Source organism: Harpia harpyja, chromosome 22, assembly GCF_026419915.1.
Source record: "Harpia harpyja isolate bHarHar1 chromosome 22, bHarHar1 primary haplotype, whole genome shotgun sequence".
Classification (NCBI taxonomy): Eukaryota; Metazoa; Chordata; class Aves; order Accipitriformes; family Accipitridae; genus Harpia; species Harpia harpyja.
In genome coordinates this window covers 21609030-21626503 of record NC_068961.1, presented here as the reverse complement: position 1 = coordinate 21626503, position 17474 = coordinate 21609030, and positions in this window count along the sequence as shown.

Below are 17474 nucleotides of genomic sequence, written 5' to 3'. Positions count from 1 at the left end.
TGAGAAGAGGCAGCAGGGGCACAGACATACCAAAAAACTAAGACGCTCTTTCCATACTGACAATAGACACGCTATGCCTTGTAAAAGTAATTGAGAATAGCAATACTGTCAGCTTAGAGCTTCTTGGTGGTACACTGAAAAGCATCAGCATGCTTTAACTCGCACGAGGATGCAGGAACGCATCTCTAAGCAGCTACAGTGCATTCAGATCACAAAGGGAATACCCCATGCAGTGCACCACTAAAGAGATTTCATTCCCTGTTGAAGGGCAAGGAGAAAAAAATGCATACACTATCATGAAGAGAACCTTCTTCACAGAAGTATTCATTATAATTGGCTTTTCCTCTTCAAACAACACTGAAAGTGTCTCCTAACAGTAGCAAAACTGCTCCTGCATTTATTAATTGATGATAGTATAAAAGAAAGTAATTAAAAATTCCATGAAGCCATTCATTCTGACTGTCCCATGTGTAGCAAGACATTCCTTCCCACTGTGCTAAAATTAACTGTTTCAGAGAAATGTATAAAAACGTGAACTACAATCAATAACATCCTCATCTGCCAGCAGCATTGCCAAGTGACAGCCGATCTAGCCAGTGCTGGGATTGACTGCTCTGATTACTTTCAGCAGATTGGGTCCTGGTGATCAATACCAAATATTTAACGCTTGTACCTCCTGCTTTACTCAAGCACTATGAGGAAAGACTGAAACCAGTTTTCTGTATGGTGCTCTCATCACTGGATTTATTTAGTCACAAGCATACGTTATTTGTTCCCAAGAACTTCCCAGGTTTGATCGCCACATTCCACAGATTTTACAGGGAAATAGCTAGTGAAATCTCTAAAAAACCAATCTTTATTATTATTATCTTATATTCCCAAAGCCTGACATCTGCTTTTGCGGGCACTGTGACTAGCCTGCTCTTTTTATTTATTTATTTTTTGATAGTAATCCCATTACCTTTTCTACTGATCAGGGCAGTCTGAGTCTGCCCAGCTGATTAGCTATTATTATGTCAAAATACTTTGTAATCCTCTTTGATCTCTTCTTAGCAGCGATGCCAGGGCAGTGATACTCTCGTTTGAATATGCTCACACACACAATCATAGGAAAAATGCAGCATGCTTACCAGTTTCCTATTTTGATTTCTTTATGTCCAGAATCACAGGCCAGTCTAGAAAATAGTATTTGCTGCTTCTGACTTTCCACAGGTGCAAGACAGACTGGGAGGCTGCTCCAGAGCTACCTGGGGCAGGGGGAGAGGGGACTCGGAGCTCCTCAAGTCACTGGTCCTCAGCTGCCCACGCGTTTCCTTTCTGTGGCTAACAACGTATGGGAGATGCTACTCATTCATGTCATCCCTTGGTGCGAAGCTGGGATCCTGCTCTTGGATCTGGGATGCGGCAGGCAAGCTCTGATTCCCTAATCCTCAGCGTTTATATTTCTTGTCTCTCTGTGCCTCAGAATAAGTAAATCAGCAGCTGTCCTGCCTGGAAGTTACTGTTGGGTAGCTGCATCCCGGGTCTTAACTCAGCCACAACAGACAAAAGATGTAACACAAGGAGAAGAAAACAAACAAAAATTAATATTAAATCTAGGAAGACAAAAACACTGCAGTGCCAAATTCTCCTTTGGTAAATCAGGACAGATTCATTGTTGTTTACATCAGCTAAGCAGAAGAATAGAAACTGCTGACAGAATGGGAGCTCAGAGGCACGTGAGTCACCACTCATTGAATTTCCATACTCTCGTGACCTAGTAATGTTGTTGGGGCATTCAGCAGAAGATGCTGCTTAAGATGTTTTTTCTTCCCAGTAAATGAATTTTTGCATTCAGAGTGTGTACAGGAGGTTTCCAGAAAGCTTTCTAATAGTGAAGAAACAATTCAGACTATCAGCTTGAAATCAGTCAGCCTGCATCTCGGGCAAAAACTACTCGCCAGGGAGATCTGCTAGGGTAAAACAGCCTCCTAAGGGAAGCAGTGGAGATTTCGTATCTTGACACATCACAAGCTACCCCGGATAAAGCACTAGTACATGCATAAGAAGAAACAATCTTGCTTTTCACAGGGAGATAAGTTCAAACATCGAGCTTCTGAGATATGTCGGAGACAAGTGTGATGTGAGGTCTAAAATAAACAGAGCACTTCATTCCACTATCAGTAATGAACTGTAGAGAACTATCCTGGTTGTTGTACTCTGACAGTAGGGCTCTATCCTGTAAAATACTGAACTCTCTAAATTCTCCTTAGAGAGAACACAGAGTATTTTCGAGGGGAAAGGAAGAAATATTTCTGCAATTAAAAAAAACTACAAACAAAAATAATCACTTAATAATCACACTTCTGAAAAATAACTAAAGAGCAAACACATGAATTGAAAATCCACCACCAAAACAGTGTGTTATTTTAAGACACTCTTCTCTGTAGTGTACATTTCAGTTGCCTTCATATATACAATTCAATTACCCTTAGTTTCAGCATGTTAGTTCACATGGGATTTATGGTCAGTATGAATACAATTCAATACCTTACTTTAACTGATTAATGAAAATTCTTTCAATGTGCAAAAAGTTTGCTCCAATTTGAGCTCAGCATCCACCATTTTTAGTAGGTCTGACTACAAGTACCTCAAAAAAATTTCCTCTGCTGCAAAAGAAGTTGGAATAAACATTCTAGCTGTTTTAAAAAATTGAGTAGAATTTGAAGGTAGACTATTGGACTGACTCCTGAAGTACTTACACATAGTTTGCAGAATTTCTCAATATAAAACATTTATCCTAAAATCCAGAAATCCATACCAAGTCCTCTTATTTTCTAATCCTTCAGGAATGCTCATGGTTGCCTGAAAAGCCTTTCAAGGAACATGGGCAAGACAGAATAACATAACTTTTCCTGTAATTAAATGTGAAATCAGGAACTTAAGAGCTAATATACACACAGGAGAGAAATCCCTTCCCATTTGTTCTGCTTTGTCATAATTTTTCTTCAGATGAGAGCAATCTTTCTTACCAAATGATTTATCAATGATCCTTTACTTAAAGTTATACTTCCTGTCACAGACTTTGGCACATACAAAGCATATTGTTCCAACTTAAAGTTATAACATAATAACTTTGAGCATTTTGTGAAATAAATAGAAGTAGCAGTTAGAATTCTCCTTCACATCATTCATAAAGAATAGAGAACTTGGCAGTTCTCCGCTAAGGAACAAGAGACTGAAATGGAAAATATTTCTGAGATTGTTTCAGCTGCAGCATATATGGGTACAAGCCTTAAAATTTCTATGCAGTCACAACAACAAATTGAAATAGCCCCTGAAATCTTTCATCCTTGCTAAAATTGGCTTAAGCAGTTCCTGCCTTCCCTGTCCCAGACCATAGTTCCCAGCCTTGCACTAAAGCTCATTAAGCCCCTGGTTGTGTCTACACGACTGTTCCTGTGATGACATGGTACTGCAGTTGTGTCAGTAGCATAAGGACAAGAACTATCAGTAATCTATCAGTAACAGTTGTGTATTTCCATGGCTTGAGGCATTCATGGCCACAGGAAAAAAATATTCTTTCAAGTAAATCTTTAATTTTTTTTTTTAATTGAAAGAACACTTATATCATGTTTGCAATACATAAAGCCTCATCCCAAAAAGGTGTATCATTCTAGCTATACATGAAGCTGGGAAGGTAGTGCTTATTTCCCATCACAATCAAATGATCTATTGGCATGACAGTGGATGAAAATATTTTTGTTGCCTTTGCAGCAAAAAAATGGTATTTACTGTATTTTCACATTTCTTACTATAAATTTTTTCTTGGAGTCACATTAAACTTACTTTAATCATCTGCTCCATTTGTATGCAGGCCTCCATCTGACAGTCTGCTGTAACCAACAGAGACACTTCTGTATATACCGTGATACGTCCTACGGTAGTCACTGCTATCTGATCCATGCAAAATCATTTCTCTGCGCCTTCCACAAAGTGACAGCTTCTGCCTGTTAGCGGGTATACCCTGGTGTTGTGGTTTAACCCCAGCCAGCAACTAAGCGCCACACAGCCTCTCACTCACTACCCCCCCACACCCAGTGGGATGGGGGAGAAAATCGGGAAAAGAAGTAAAACCCGTGGGCTGAGATAAGAACGGTTTAGTAGAACAGAAAAGAAGAAACTAATAATGATAATGGTAACACTAATAAAATGACAACAGCAATAATAAAAGGATTGGAATGTACAAATGATGCGCAGTGCAATTGCTCACCACCCGCCGACCAACACCCAGCCAGTCCCCGAGCGGCGATTCCCCGCCCCCACTTCCCAGTTTATATACTAGATGTGATGTTGCATGGTATGGAATACCCCGTTGGCCAGTTTGGGTCAGGTGCCCTGGCTGTGTCCTGTGCCAAGTTCTTGTGCCCCTCCAGCTTTCTCGCTGGCTGGGCTTGAGAAGCTGAAAAATCCTTGACTTTAGACTAAACACTACTGAGCAACAACTGAAAACATCAGCATTATCAACATCTTCGCATACTGAACTCAAAACATAGCACCGTACCAGCTACTAGGAAGACAATTAACTCTATCCCAGCTGAAACCAGGACACCTGGCTTCTCATCAGAACATGGCCACTGAGTCAGCAGCCAGTCACAGTCCACTGTAGATCGGCCAATTGAAAATACAGAAATTGTGCCTCAGCCCTGCCTCAGATCCTTGTCACTTCTATCGGTTTTGCATTGCATAGGACCAATTTATCCCAGATACTACATATTCAGCAAGCAGCAAGTATTGTCCCCATACAGCAAGTCTTTAGCCTGTGTTAGAGATACAGAAAGTGGCAATCTCCACGTATCAAAGTTGAGCATAGAGGGCAATCTAGCTACAGTTCTCCTGGGCAATACGTTTCTAGTTTAGCTTTTCACGTTTCAGCAATGATTTGATCATTTCTGTATAAAGTCTTGAAAGGTATTGCCGTGGTTTCAGCCCGGCCGGTAACAAAGCACCACGCAGCCGCTCGCTCACTCCCCCCTGCCCGGCCACGGTGGGATGAGGAGATAGAAAGGCAGGCTCGTGGGTCGAGACAAGGACAGGGAGGGGTCACTCCTCGCTTATGGTCGCGGGCAAAAAGCAGACCGAACTTGGGCAAAAAAACCCAAAATCGATTTAGTTTGCTACCAATCAAATCAAAACAGGATAATGAGAAGTAAAACCAAACCTCAAACCCCCTTCCCTCACCACTCCCTCCCTCCTTCCCGCCTCAACTCCGCTCCCGGTTTTCTCTCCCTCCTCCCCACAGCGGCGCAGGGGGACGGGGAATGGGGGTCGGGCTCCGCTCATCCCACCTGGTCTCTGCCGCTCCTTCCTCCTCAGGGGGAGAACTCCTCGCTCGTCCCCGGCTCCGGCGTGGGGTCCCTCCCGCGGGAGACAGTCCTTCACGAACTTCTCCAGCGTGAGTCCTTTCCGCGGGCTGCAGTGCCTCACAAACTGCTCCAGCGTGGGTCCCTTCCACAGGGTGCAGTCCTTCAGTCACAAACTGCTCCAGCGCGGGCTTTCTCCTGGAGTCCCGGCCATCTTGGGGGGCCTCTGCTCCCCCGCTCCCTTCCATGGGCTGGGAGGGGGGGGACAGCCTGCTGCCTCACCACGGGCTGCAGGGGCACCCCCTCCTCCTTCACTGACCTCGGTATCTGCAGAAGTGTTCCTCTCACATTCCAATCCCCCTACTTACTGCAGGTTCCCCCTCTTAAATCTGCTCTCCCACAGGTGTTTCCACTGTCACTGACAGGCTCGGCCTGGGCCAGAGGCCGGTCCGCCTTGGAGCCCCGGGAAGCTTCGAGCAGCTTCTCACAGGAGCTGCCCCTGTGGCCCCCTCGCCTGCTGCCAAAAAACCCCGCCACGCAAACCCATAACAGATATATAACAATTTTTTGTTTTAAAGGAGTTGTTACATAAAATGTAAGCTTCTGTTGGCTGTTATCAAGTATATAGACCTTGATTTCAAGTCATAATGTGGCTCTGGTAACTGAAATGGCATTTGGCAAAGGTAGCTTGGATCGAATCACTCAAATCTTGCTCCGACTGAGCGAGCACTCCTGGTACCTCCCTGGCTTACCACCTCGCTCTAGCCAGATCCTTCAGCCTTCGAGCCGTGTGTCAGCATGGAAACTGGGAGACTCCAACCACATATTTTTTTACAACTAATATTTTACCCCTGTCCTCTGTCACCCTCCCCATGTCATTGCCTGGAGATGCAGGGGAGCCCGTTTCTCTCACCAGCTGCACTCAGAGCTCCAGACCCAGCAAGGAGCTGCAGTTCTGCACTAGACATCAGCTATGAGCCAGGTGGAGATTTCCAGAGAGCTCCAGTAAAGATCTTCTCTTAATACTTCCCAGCTCTGACAGGAGAAGCTGTCTGGATACCACATGTCAAAACTCTACCTTGCACACAGTACTCACTCATTCTACAACTGACCCTCAGCTACCTGGGTGTGCCAACCATTTGCTCTTTATATAACTGTTAACAATTTTTTTTTCACAAGTTTACTTGCTTGCATGAAACTTCTTGTGTGGATTACAAAGCAGAACTGTGAAGCAATAGTGTGTTTTAAGCAGCAATCTGAAACATGAAGCTAAATCCATGATTATTTTTTCCAAAGCATTCAATTCAGTGTACCTTCAGACAACACAAAAAGAAGAACCTTGTTTCTTCAGAGCTTGGTAGTTACCTTTTGTTAAAGGATTTCTCCAGGCTGAATTTTGCACTTAGAGCAACATCTAATCAACACTTATATTGCTTAGCATTGCATTGTGAATGTCTGATCATTTGACTGACTAATCCAATCTTCTCTTTCCCTGTGCAACACTGAAATGAGGGACGTCTTTCGAAAGGGGGGAAGGCTAGTCCCCCGAAGGGCCCCGTTCAGGAGAAAAGGCCAGTCTCTTCACACACAAGGCAGGCAGCCACCCTAGGAGACTCACTGGAGCTCTGGAGGGGACCCCACCTGAAGAAGGCACAATGTCCTCCGTGCCATAAGCAGACAGCTACGGCAGCAGCACAGATGTGCTGGCCTCTGTTCCAGCCTACAAACCTCTGCTGCTGCTCAGGAGGAGAGGTAGCGGGAGACAACTCTTAGCCTGCCTCCTCATTATTCTCACAAAGATGCTAGCATCTACTGCAGCAGAAGACCCTGTTGTGGCTTGCACTTTGCACAGAGGCATGTAATCAAGCTTCTGCCCTCTCCTTCTGTCTTCTCCTCTGTACGCTGTGGCAGGCCCACTGACCTAGCCTAACCTTCCCACTTGTGCAGCCCTGGCTCAGCCGTGCAGCCATGTGGTGCTTCTCTTTACCTGTCTCTGCAAACAGGACACTTCCCCACGGAATGACTGTCAGACTCATTTAATGTCTGTAGATCATTTTGAGTTCATGAGGAACAAGGTATAGTTTAAGCATAACGATATATCTACACAAAGCTCTATCTAACACTGCATATCGACTTAGTAAGATATTCCATTTAATGCTACTGTTCATGTAATTTACAGTTAAACAATTCGGTTTTGTCTGCCTGTGGAGTTTCTTTCATCCAGGTGATGAATCAGATGTACACTATAAAGTGTTTTGAAGAACTGACAGCCTCCCATATGCCCACCTCTGTACAGGCACATAGAATCACAGAATTGCACACGTAGGAAGGGGTTTCTGCAGGGCATCCAGTCCAAACCCCTGAGGTCTGAATACCTCCAAGGACAGATTTTCCAGTCATCAGGAGCCTCCCCCAACTGCTATGATCTCAAAGATGACAGAGAGGGACCTCACAATGACAACAAACAGCTCCACGAGCACCCTTGGGTGCTTCCTGTCTGGTCCCATGGACTTGTGTACGTTCAGTTGGCTTAAAGGCTCCCTGTGTGTATCGTCCTTTGTGTTTCACTCTCACAGACTCTGCAGGGAAAGGAAACAAATGTTTCTTCACTATTCCTTTTAACATAAATTTGAGAGGACAGAGCTGTGAATGGGTTCAAAAAGCAATTAAACAAAGTCACAGAATAAAAATGCATCAGGACTGTTCCATGCTGAGATGCTGATACCACCACCTGATACCAGGCAGTCCTTATTCCAAAGATTGCCAGACAGTCGGATGCCAAACACAGGAAACCTCACAATATGGTAACCACACTGCTTTTCTTTTCCTTGTGTATCTGTGCCCGGTCACCATTCTTGTTGGCTTACACTGAAAAAGAATAGATCTGAAAGAGTTCCACACCACCAGACAAGGTCCTGGACGAAAGGACTTTTGGTCCAACCCAGTAAATTCTTACCCAGTGTGTTTAATGCTTTTTCTCTGCAATTTAAAGCATAAGTTTTAAAGATTCCACTTCTGGTGAAGAGTAGTATATTACAATACTCCGGTGATACAGGCCTAGATGTGAATGCCTGGTCACTCAAATGAGCAATGCTGTTCAAAAATGCTTTTATTGCTGTAGCTATTCACCAACACAAGCTATGTGCTAACTAGACTGTAGCAGCAGAGAACTGAAAACATTTTAAAAGTAGCTTTTAAGCAGCCAACATAAACTGCATTCACAGCACCTACAAACCCTGAAGCTGATTGCGGTCAGCTGTAGCCCCTTCTTCCACTTTCTCCTACCCTAGCAAGGCTTCTCAAGTAAGCGTTACCAGCCATTTGAGTACTAGGTAATCACAGAGGGATCTAGAGTCTTTAAAGCTATTTGTTGATTCCTGACCTCAGCAAAACCACACCAGATTGAAATCCATCTCCACTTCAAAATATTGTCATACCCTCAAGCAGCAAGTGGGGAACTCTTATCATCTCAAAGCTAGTGGTTTATGAGGAAGGCAGAAAGTGGAATATGAGGTTGTGGTTCCTACAAATAATTATCTGAAGTCGTAGTGACCTTTATTGAAAGTTGCACTGAAGAATAAAGAAGCATTATATAAACTGTGCATCCTTACGAGAAGGCAAAGGTACATAATAGCATCAAAGTCCATTAATTCCTAATAGATCCTGTCACAAAGGGGACCTTTGCTATTAAATGACTAATTCAGTCCACTGAGTTATTTTTATCTCTAAAACTCTACTTTGGCAGTCATTTTCATACAAAAAGACCTATTACTTCTCATTTTCAGGATTTTTTTAATGTGTATATTTTAAGTCTCATTAATATTCTAAGGGCTTCACATGTGGAGGTCAGCAGGGGCCTGTACCAGCACTGCCCTCTTTAATATGTACATTAGCCACTGGTGGTTGGGGAGATTGCTAAGCGTACAGCATAAGCAATTTGCCAAAGCCACAACTCTCTGCTTCCCTGCCATCGAATGTCAATGAAACACGGTTTTTCTTTGCCCTGCAAAACAGAGTCTCTCTGAGACTGGAAGTCAATCCAGCTAAGAAACAGGTATTAGAAAGCTGCAAAGAAAATGAGAGTGAAAGTAGTACAATGAAAAATAGAAAAAGAGTATTAGTGTTAGTCAGATAGCTATATGTTATTTATTCTCTTCAGTATAGGTTTCATTGCAACATTGACGGAATACAAATTGACACAAAATTCATGTAAATTTATGTAAATGCATATATAAATGAATTGCAGCCCTCAGGCTCCTGGCAAGTTGCCACAGTGGCTCTGAGCAGAGCAGAGACTTTGCACCACTCTAGTACTCTGAGAGGTGTTATTGTGAATTAGAGTGTGGTTTTCTGAGAAACGTTAGTAGCTTTATCAGTTTCTACATGGAGTTTGCCAGGGGCGAAAGAAATACCACTTTGTGAACTTTTGGCTTCTTATCTGAGTCAGTAATAGCACTGAGCCTAGAAATAGCTCATGTGTGACCATTACAAACTCTTTCACTTTCTCAGCAGAGTTTATAGTTACTGTAAGACAGAAACATGCAGCTCATGAACATGATAAATTTCACTGGCATTTCTCTGGAATCTGTAATAGCCATGAACTCAGAAATAGCTGGTTCATGACCATTATAAACTCCTTTGGCTTCTCAGTGGAGACTTTCTAATAGCCGTGAGCACAGAAATAGCTGGTTCACAACCATTAAGATCTTTGTCAACATGTCCATTGGGAATATAATGGTTGTAAGTCCAGGAACAGCTAGTTCACAGTTTGTACACATTTTTTTACTTCTCCATACTGAAACACAGCCACGTAGCCAATAATTTGCCAGTAACAAATAATGCCATCATACAGGCTTACTTAGCCATTCAGGGATAATGCAACAGAATAAAATATAATATATTAAGGTAAATGGCAGGACTAGATTTGGCCAGCTTTCCAAAGCTTGTGGCTTATAACTCATGATTTTCTACCTATCGGTCACGGTATTTAGCCCCAGTGGACTGGCATTCACGGAATCCAGTCCCACCTCCATTCACAAGGGGAAGGCACAGGTCACAGGAGGTGTCACAGACAATAACAATAGCAAGGATGGGGAACTGGCCTGGAAGTGTGATGGGCTGTGCAGGGGGCACAGCTGTGCATGGGCTGTGCTTATTTTTTCATAGAAAGGATCTCAAGATGAATGTGACACCTCTACGGCCTGTCTACAGAAATACCTGTCGCCATGCCTATAGAGGTACTTGCTGGATTTTCCTAACTGAAGATACGTTGATTCTAGCTGGTTGTCTGTTGACCATATAGCCAGATGAAGATAGCTGACATGGTAGCTGAAGGTCTGTATACAGACCCCCACCTCGGCCCTTAACACCCCCCACTCAGAACCTATGCTCAGCTATGGCGTGACAGGAGGGAAATCTGCTCACAGCCCTCTTGAATCTCTGCAAAATGCCTGGTCTTTGCAAAAGAACCTCCTCCCCTTCAGAAGTCTGCTAGAGCAAGTGTGGGAGGCCTTCGGGGTCCTCACAGGTCCTTCGCTAGAAACTCTGTATATTTACAGGTGCCTGCATGACAGCCGAGCATCATTTGCAGGCTTTACCAAAGGAACAAAAATACGACAAGCCCTAACTTCTAATGCTCAAAATAGAAAGGAAGCATGGAAGCACTTTTCCCGTGACCCTCCCCACAGCCCCTGGCTCCGCACCTTTCCCTTCAAATTGCCCTAGAGCCCTCTCCTGTGTGACCCCCTTGTCACTGACCTCCCAGGGCTCCCATCTGAAAACACCTCTTTTATCAGAGAGAGGTTTTCTGGGGGTGGAAAGTCTCTCCTTTTCCCAGCTCACCATAAAAAGGACTGAGTGGGGGCAACAAAGCATAAAGGTACCAGTGGCACAGGGGGAAGCATTTAGTATTTATATGCTCTTCTCCCTACTGCTTTGGGGAATGTATTATTTCTTGTAATAAGAAGTGTTTGTGTACATCAGCCCCTCTGGGGCCATGCGGTTGTAGTCCTGGGACCTAATTCTGTTCCCACTGAAGTCAGTGGCCGAATCTCTGTTGATTTCAAATGAAGCAGCCCTGGGCTCTTTGGTGTTTTCTCTGTATTTCCCACTAAGAAATTATTTTCTTTAAAGCTCTGACATCACATGATGCAACCCGCTGTAAAAATGATGCTGTTGGTGCGTATAGATGTACAGAAACGGAGGAGTGATTTTTCAGCGATAATGATAATTCTCTGTGGCACAGCGAGCATGGGAGCTGAATCATTGCAGGATAGAAAGCCTCTGGAGAAAGCATGTACTAACACATCAGGCTTCAGAGAAGAGATCATGTTCCAGCAATTAAACATAAGAGGAATCAACCATTTTAATTAATTTTACTGAGTTTTCACTGTTTAAAAATCCCCAGCCTTCGGGAAGGAAAAGGACAGATGGGGCTTTCAAGGAAGTTAAGGGATGAAATAAAAGATTGAATGGGCAAACTGGCAGGAAAACAATAAGAGAAAGAGATGCCAACGAGTGTTGTTATGGTGGTGCTGGGAAAGGACAGTAGTCCCAAGAGAGGAGAGGAGGCGATCAAGGGCCTGATCCTACAAATCTTTATTTGCTTATGTGAATGATCTCATTGATCTTAGCTGGACTCTGTGCCTGGGAAACTATTTGTGGAATCAGATCACAGAGCAAATGCTACCTCATTCATTGCCTAACCTGCAAACATTTAGCCAGAGGGACAGATCGGGGGTGGAGGGAGGAGGAGGGGGTGTCACAGTAAGAAGAGAAAGTAACGCAGCGGGAGAGATTTTGCTCTGGTGTCATTGATGCCACCTTGTCACCCCTTGATCTAAAAGAAAGGGGAGATCCAGGTACTTAAGAATGTATTTTAAAAATTAAATGCAGTTCCTGGGTTGAGGTTTACTTCACCCGAGGCTTAGCTCAAGGAAAGCTTTGAAAATAAAGTTATGAACCCCCCCCAAAAATAAGAAACATTGATACAAACATATCTAGTCTGGTGTAAAAGCCCTATCCTACTAATAGATCATACTAGGCTATGATGTATGATGAAGCTGCTAAAAAAGAAATATCTACTGAAGAAATAGACCTGTCAAAGTAAAAATTTTGTGTTAAATATTCATTTATTGCATTTGCCTTGTACTTGTTACAGTACCTGCACGGTCCCAAATTCTAAAAATGTATTTGAATGCCTGATTCCTACTGAAACCAGTAGGAGTTAAGCACTTAAATATCTTTGAGGGCTTGAGTTCTGGTTCACTAATATCATAAATTTAACAGTGCTCTACCTATTTTCTCCTAATGATGCTTCATCTAGTTCCTGATTGTTTATTTTGTTTCACAGCACTGCTAGCGCATTAATAATAGATATTCACATACAGGAGCTATCAAGAATGTTTTCCAGTGAAAAAGATTTTCACTTCCAAAAGCTTTGGACTGCGTAATAAGTTACATACACATTAGTTACTGCAAAAAATGGTATTTATGGCAACTGTATTTTCTCTAGGGCCGCAGATCTATATTTGTTATTAGGTGCTAAGGTGCTCCTGTCCTTGATGACATAAAAGGTTACTTTACCAGCCCTTAGAGAAAAAGCAAAATGGTGGATGTAATGTCTTCTATTCTATTGCATAACCCACTGCTAATCACAGAGCAGCTTAATTGCCACAGTGAGAAAGCTGATGCTTTTAGCTCTAGCATTATAGACACTGATGTTTTTCAGAAAAGGTTAGGGAAAGGATTTCTAGAAATTTAAAACAAGAATAAAATTATACAGAGGTTTTTCTTAACAAAAAAAAAGTGAAAGTTGCTTAATTTGACTATAGGATCTACTGTGCGAAAATATATCTATGCTGAAACGATTGCACTCACTTGCTAATGTGCAATCAGAAGAAAGGCAGACAGAACAAAACTGTATGTTCTATTTGTAAGTCTGGGAAATAAGGAATATTCACTTCTAATCCTTTCCATGTTGTAGGCAGGTAGGAAGGTGGACAGAAAAACAGGAAAACAAGGGTAGGTGACAATAATGTTTTTTTTTAAGGCCCTGAGCAGTATAAAATAGATTTTTTTTTTTCCACATGTAAGTTCAGTTTCAGAGAGCAATAGCTCAATAATGACATCATGCCAGAGAAGTCTGTCCTTTCACCACTTGAAGCATAGTTTAATCTGTCTAAGGCCATAAGGATCAGATCTATTTTTAGTAAACGTAATGCTAAATAACTTTCTTTGCTTTAATTGAGCTCATTGGACTAATCACTAAAGATAGGAGATCAAGGCACAATTCCTTAAGAACTATGACTGTAGTAAATAATGACAATATTGGCAAACTTTTCTAAAATAGACAAGTTTAGTATTATTGATTCTGATCTCTCCCTGGTTTTGCATGAATGTACATGTACCTGTGGCCTCACTAGAGTTTCTCCACATTTACCCCAGCATCAGTAAGATCAGAGACTCGTTTATTCACCATTCTGAGGAAAATATCTGGCTTTTCATAATGGCAGAATTTTTTTTTTTAACCGATATTTTTGTGACCAAATTTCTTTCATGAAATATTTAGGGTCATACCGGGATGTACAAAGTGAAACCCTGAGACACAGTCCTCACTAAGTTCCCAGAGCTAGAATCATATATAAGAATCATGTAATTTCCTGTTACTAATATGAATAAATACTTGGATTTTCTTTTCTGTTGTAAGGTTTTGACTATTCAGACTCAAGATTGTCTAAATGCGTGAAGCCTGAAAAAAGCACAAATCAAATTTTGACACATTTCCTTCCCCTTATCAAAAATTCTTGTCATGAGGTGTTTTTTAATTAAGCTATATTTTGGAGGTTTCCCCACCTCAGTTATCTATCCTCCCTTTACTCTTGTCAATAAGTAAAATACTTTCCAAAGGCTCTATAGGGCACTTGCTCACGAGTCCTCCAATTTATCAAAGGGTGCCCACCACATAACTATAGGACAACAAGTACTTGCAAAAGATGCTCTCAGAGTAGTAAGTAGGAGTGGGTACAGGGTAAAGGGATGGTAAGGGGTAAGGTAGAGCCACTGTAACAGAGCAGCTTGCTGTTCAATTTCTGTGAAGGTGTATCCTGGCATTCAGAGTCACAGCTCTGGGAGCCCTTGCTGTGGTCGCTATCAACACCACCTTCAGCACCAGCTGGTGGCACAGAGCCGAGCTCCACATTACTGCCACGAGAAGCAGGCACACCAGTAGCACCTCTTCCTTTTCTGTTGCTTAAAAGGCAGGACACAAGATGACAAAATCAGTGAGCTTTGCATATGCAGAAGAGTTGCCTGTTGCCAGTCATGGTGCAGGTGAGGTGAAGTACAAAATTGCAAATTAGGCCTAAAAAGCAAGTAAGAAAATTGTGCTTTGATGGTCAATATAGTGACCCACTGTGCACCTAAGACAAGTGCTGAGAACACCCACATTTGCTGGTAAAAGCTTATTCAGATATCTGCAATGTTGCTGTTGCATATGTCTAGAGGGGCCAGCACTGTGGCGGTGACTGGCACCCTCTCAAAGACTCTTTGGAGGTCACTTGACTAAGCACCAAGGTCTTCTCTGGCACCCAGGCCAACCCGTGCCTACATGTCCCTCCTTGACTACTCAGAGGAAGAAAGGATGGTCCCCATGTCTGTTTTCTTTTTAATAGCCAAGCAGTTAGACCATTCAGCCTTGTGGTAGGAGATTGGGTATTCTCAGACCCTGCTTAATCAATACAGTTTTTCGTACTTATTAAAAGAAGCTCATTGTGACGAAATGACAGAGAAAGACTTATGATGAGCAAGAGTCTCCACCTCAAATTAAAAATGTCTCATTCTCTCTGTGTGCTGTATAAATCTGGCGTGTATTTTGGAAATACCTAGCATGTGTCAGTTCCAGCTGAAGCTTATAATGTAAATAGGCATAAGAACATTTGGCAGATAACCCAAATTACAGCTTCGCCACTGCAATTTCATTAGAAAACAGATATGTTAGAAAACTAATCTGGTAGGAGGTGTGGAACAAACTGACACTTGCCTTTAAGCTCTTACAATGCCTGAATTATAGAATTTATTATTATTATTATCTTAACATATTTAAAGTCAATCAAGTATGTATCTGAACTCTAGAATGAATTATTATCACTGTGTCACTGCCTTGAAATCTGTTAATTATCTAGGAAGGATCCATTTGGAGACTTGCTGCACAGATAGATATATGTATCATATGCCTGATCTGAAGACTTTCACCTGTCATTTAAAATAAGATTAATCTCTTGAATATCAATACATGAGTGCAGGGTCATGAATCTGAATGAAATGATTCTAAGGCAAGCTCATAATAAAATTAAATTCCAGTTTCTTTTTCTGGAGGCTAAAATGATAAATAGACTTTGCTGTCAGGTCTGATGTTTGATTTAATCAGTAATATATAAACAGCCCCTATCACAAGAAGGCTGCCAGCTCAGTCTCTGCATCAGTCTAACACCTGTGTGCAGAGTACACCTATTTTCAAAGTAGTTTTCAAAGTAGCTTATAGGACATGTGACAAAGAGGGATAGGGAATTAAAGTCTTGCAGGGATCTACAAGATCTGGGGACATTAGCCACTAGAGAAAGACTGGAAAGCATCTGCTCTATAGTGGAATTTAGGACATTCAACAGGCTAAATGGTCAAGGTGAAATCCTGACTCCAGTCAAGTCAGCAGCAAAGCTCCCTTAGACTGTTAAAGGCCAAGATTTTCCCTTATCTCATTACAAGTATCTTGAGCCCAGCTTTGTGAGATGATGAGCACCCAGAAGTAATGACTATTCACAGTGACTGCCAGAGTTACAACTTGATTTCAGTTCAGGCATATCTGATACATTTCTTCATACCTTATAGGAGAGGAAATGCTCTGTACATGTGGGAACAGGTCCTTCACAAACTAGCAGTAAAGCCTGTCTTCCTTATCACGGTATTGTTTAGGTATCCAGAGAGAAGAACAAAGCCTCAAAGGAAAACCCCCTGCACTCATTTCTTCCATCCACCCTCCTCTACCCAGGAGCAATGAAAGAAGTTCTTTTTGTTACCTGCACAAAGCAATTTTCCAAGAACCTATATTTTGAATTTTCCTTTGACTAAGTGGAAAAGGAACCAACAAAACAATTTACGTCGTTGGTTACTTGTCTCCTAATTAAAAAAAAAAAAAAAAAAAGGGACAGCAGCACAGTAAGGAACAAGGAAATAAAGCAGCCCTGCAAGGAAAACAAGCAATAAAACATTCCTATTGATTTCGTAAAACAGTCCCAATTGTTCTTGGAACCTGATTCAGGGTAGATTGTGAGTTATGGGAAAGGGAAAAAGGACAAAGTCCTAGTAACAGATAGAAAACTGTCTCAAATATGGTCTTTAGACCCTGGGAGGAAAAAAAAAAAGTAAAGGATATTATGCAAGCTGAGAAATCATGCTTTTTATTTAAAGGAGAAATATGATGGATCAGTTTCATTCATTGTTTACATCCCTGGATTAAGCCAGCAGGATTCTATAGCTATTAATTCAAACCCAGACAGAACTCAGTTTCAAAATCCATTAATTTTTTTGACTGGTTTAAAAAATTTCCTAATAATATTGTAATTTTCTGCTAACTCTCTCCTGAACAACTTCTTCAAGAAGATGTCCAAACGGGGTACATTTTTTCTGCATTCCTACTCTCACATCTTCATCTGCTCTTATTTCCTGAATGTTCAGTCTTATCTCTATTTGTTAAACCTTTTTATCCCTATCTCATCTGGGGATTTATGTTCACCAACACAAAAGCTTTCACTTATAACAAGGTGTCTAATGTGGAATACTTATAAACATCGGAAGATCTCAGCTAGAACAAACCAGAAAGCAGTTGTAGAACCTGTTTCGACCAGTCATCAGCAAAACATCTCTCCCAGTCACCACTAAAACAGCTTTCTAGCACCTCCCTCCCCTACAAAATTACCTCCAGTTACAGACCATGCTAAAATCCTATAGTACACTAGGTATCACCCAAAGTAACCAGGCAATATCCATGTGTCCCCACATGGTTAATATCCCACTTGCCTTACAACAAAATGTTGACTCTATTACATTTCTGCACGGGGTTGGCTAATGTGACCTGGT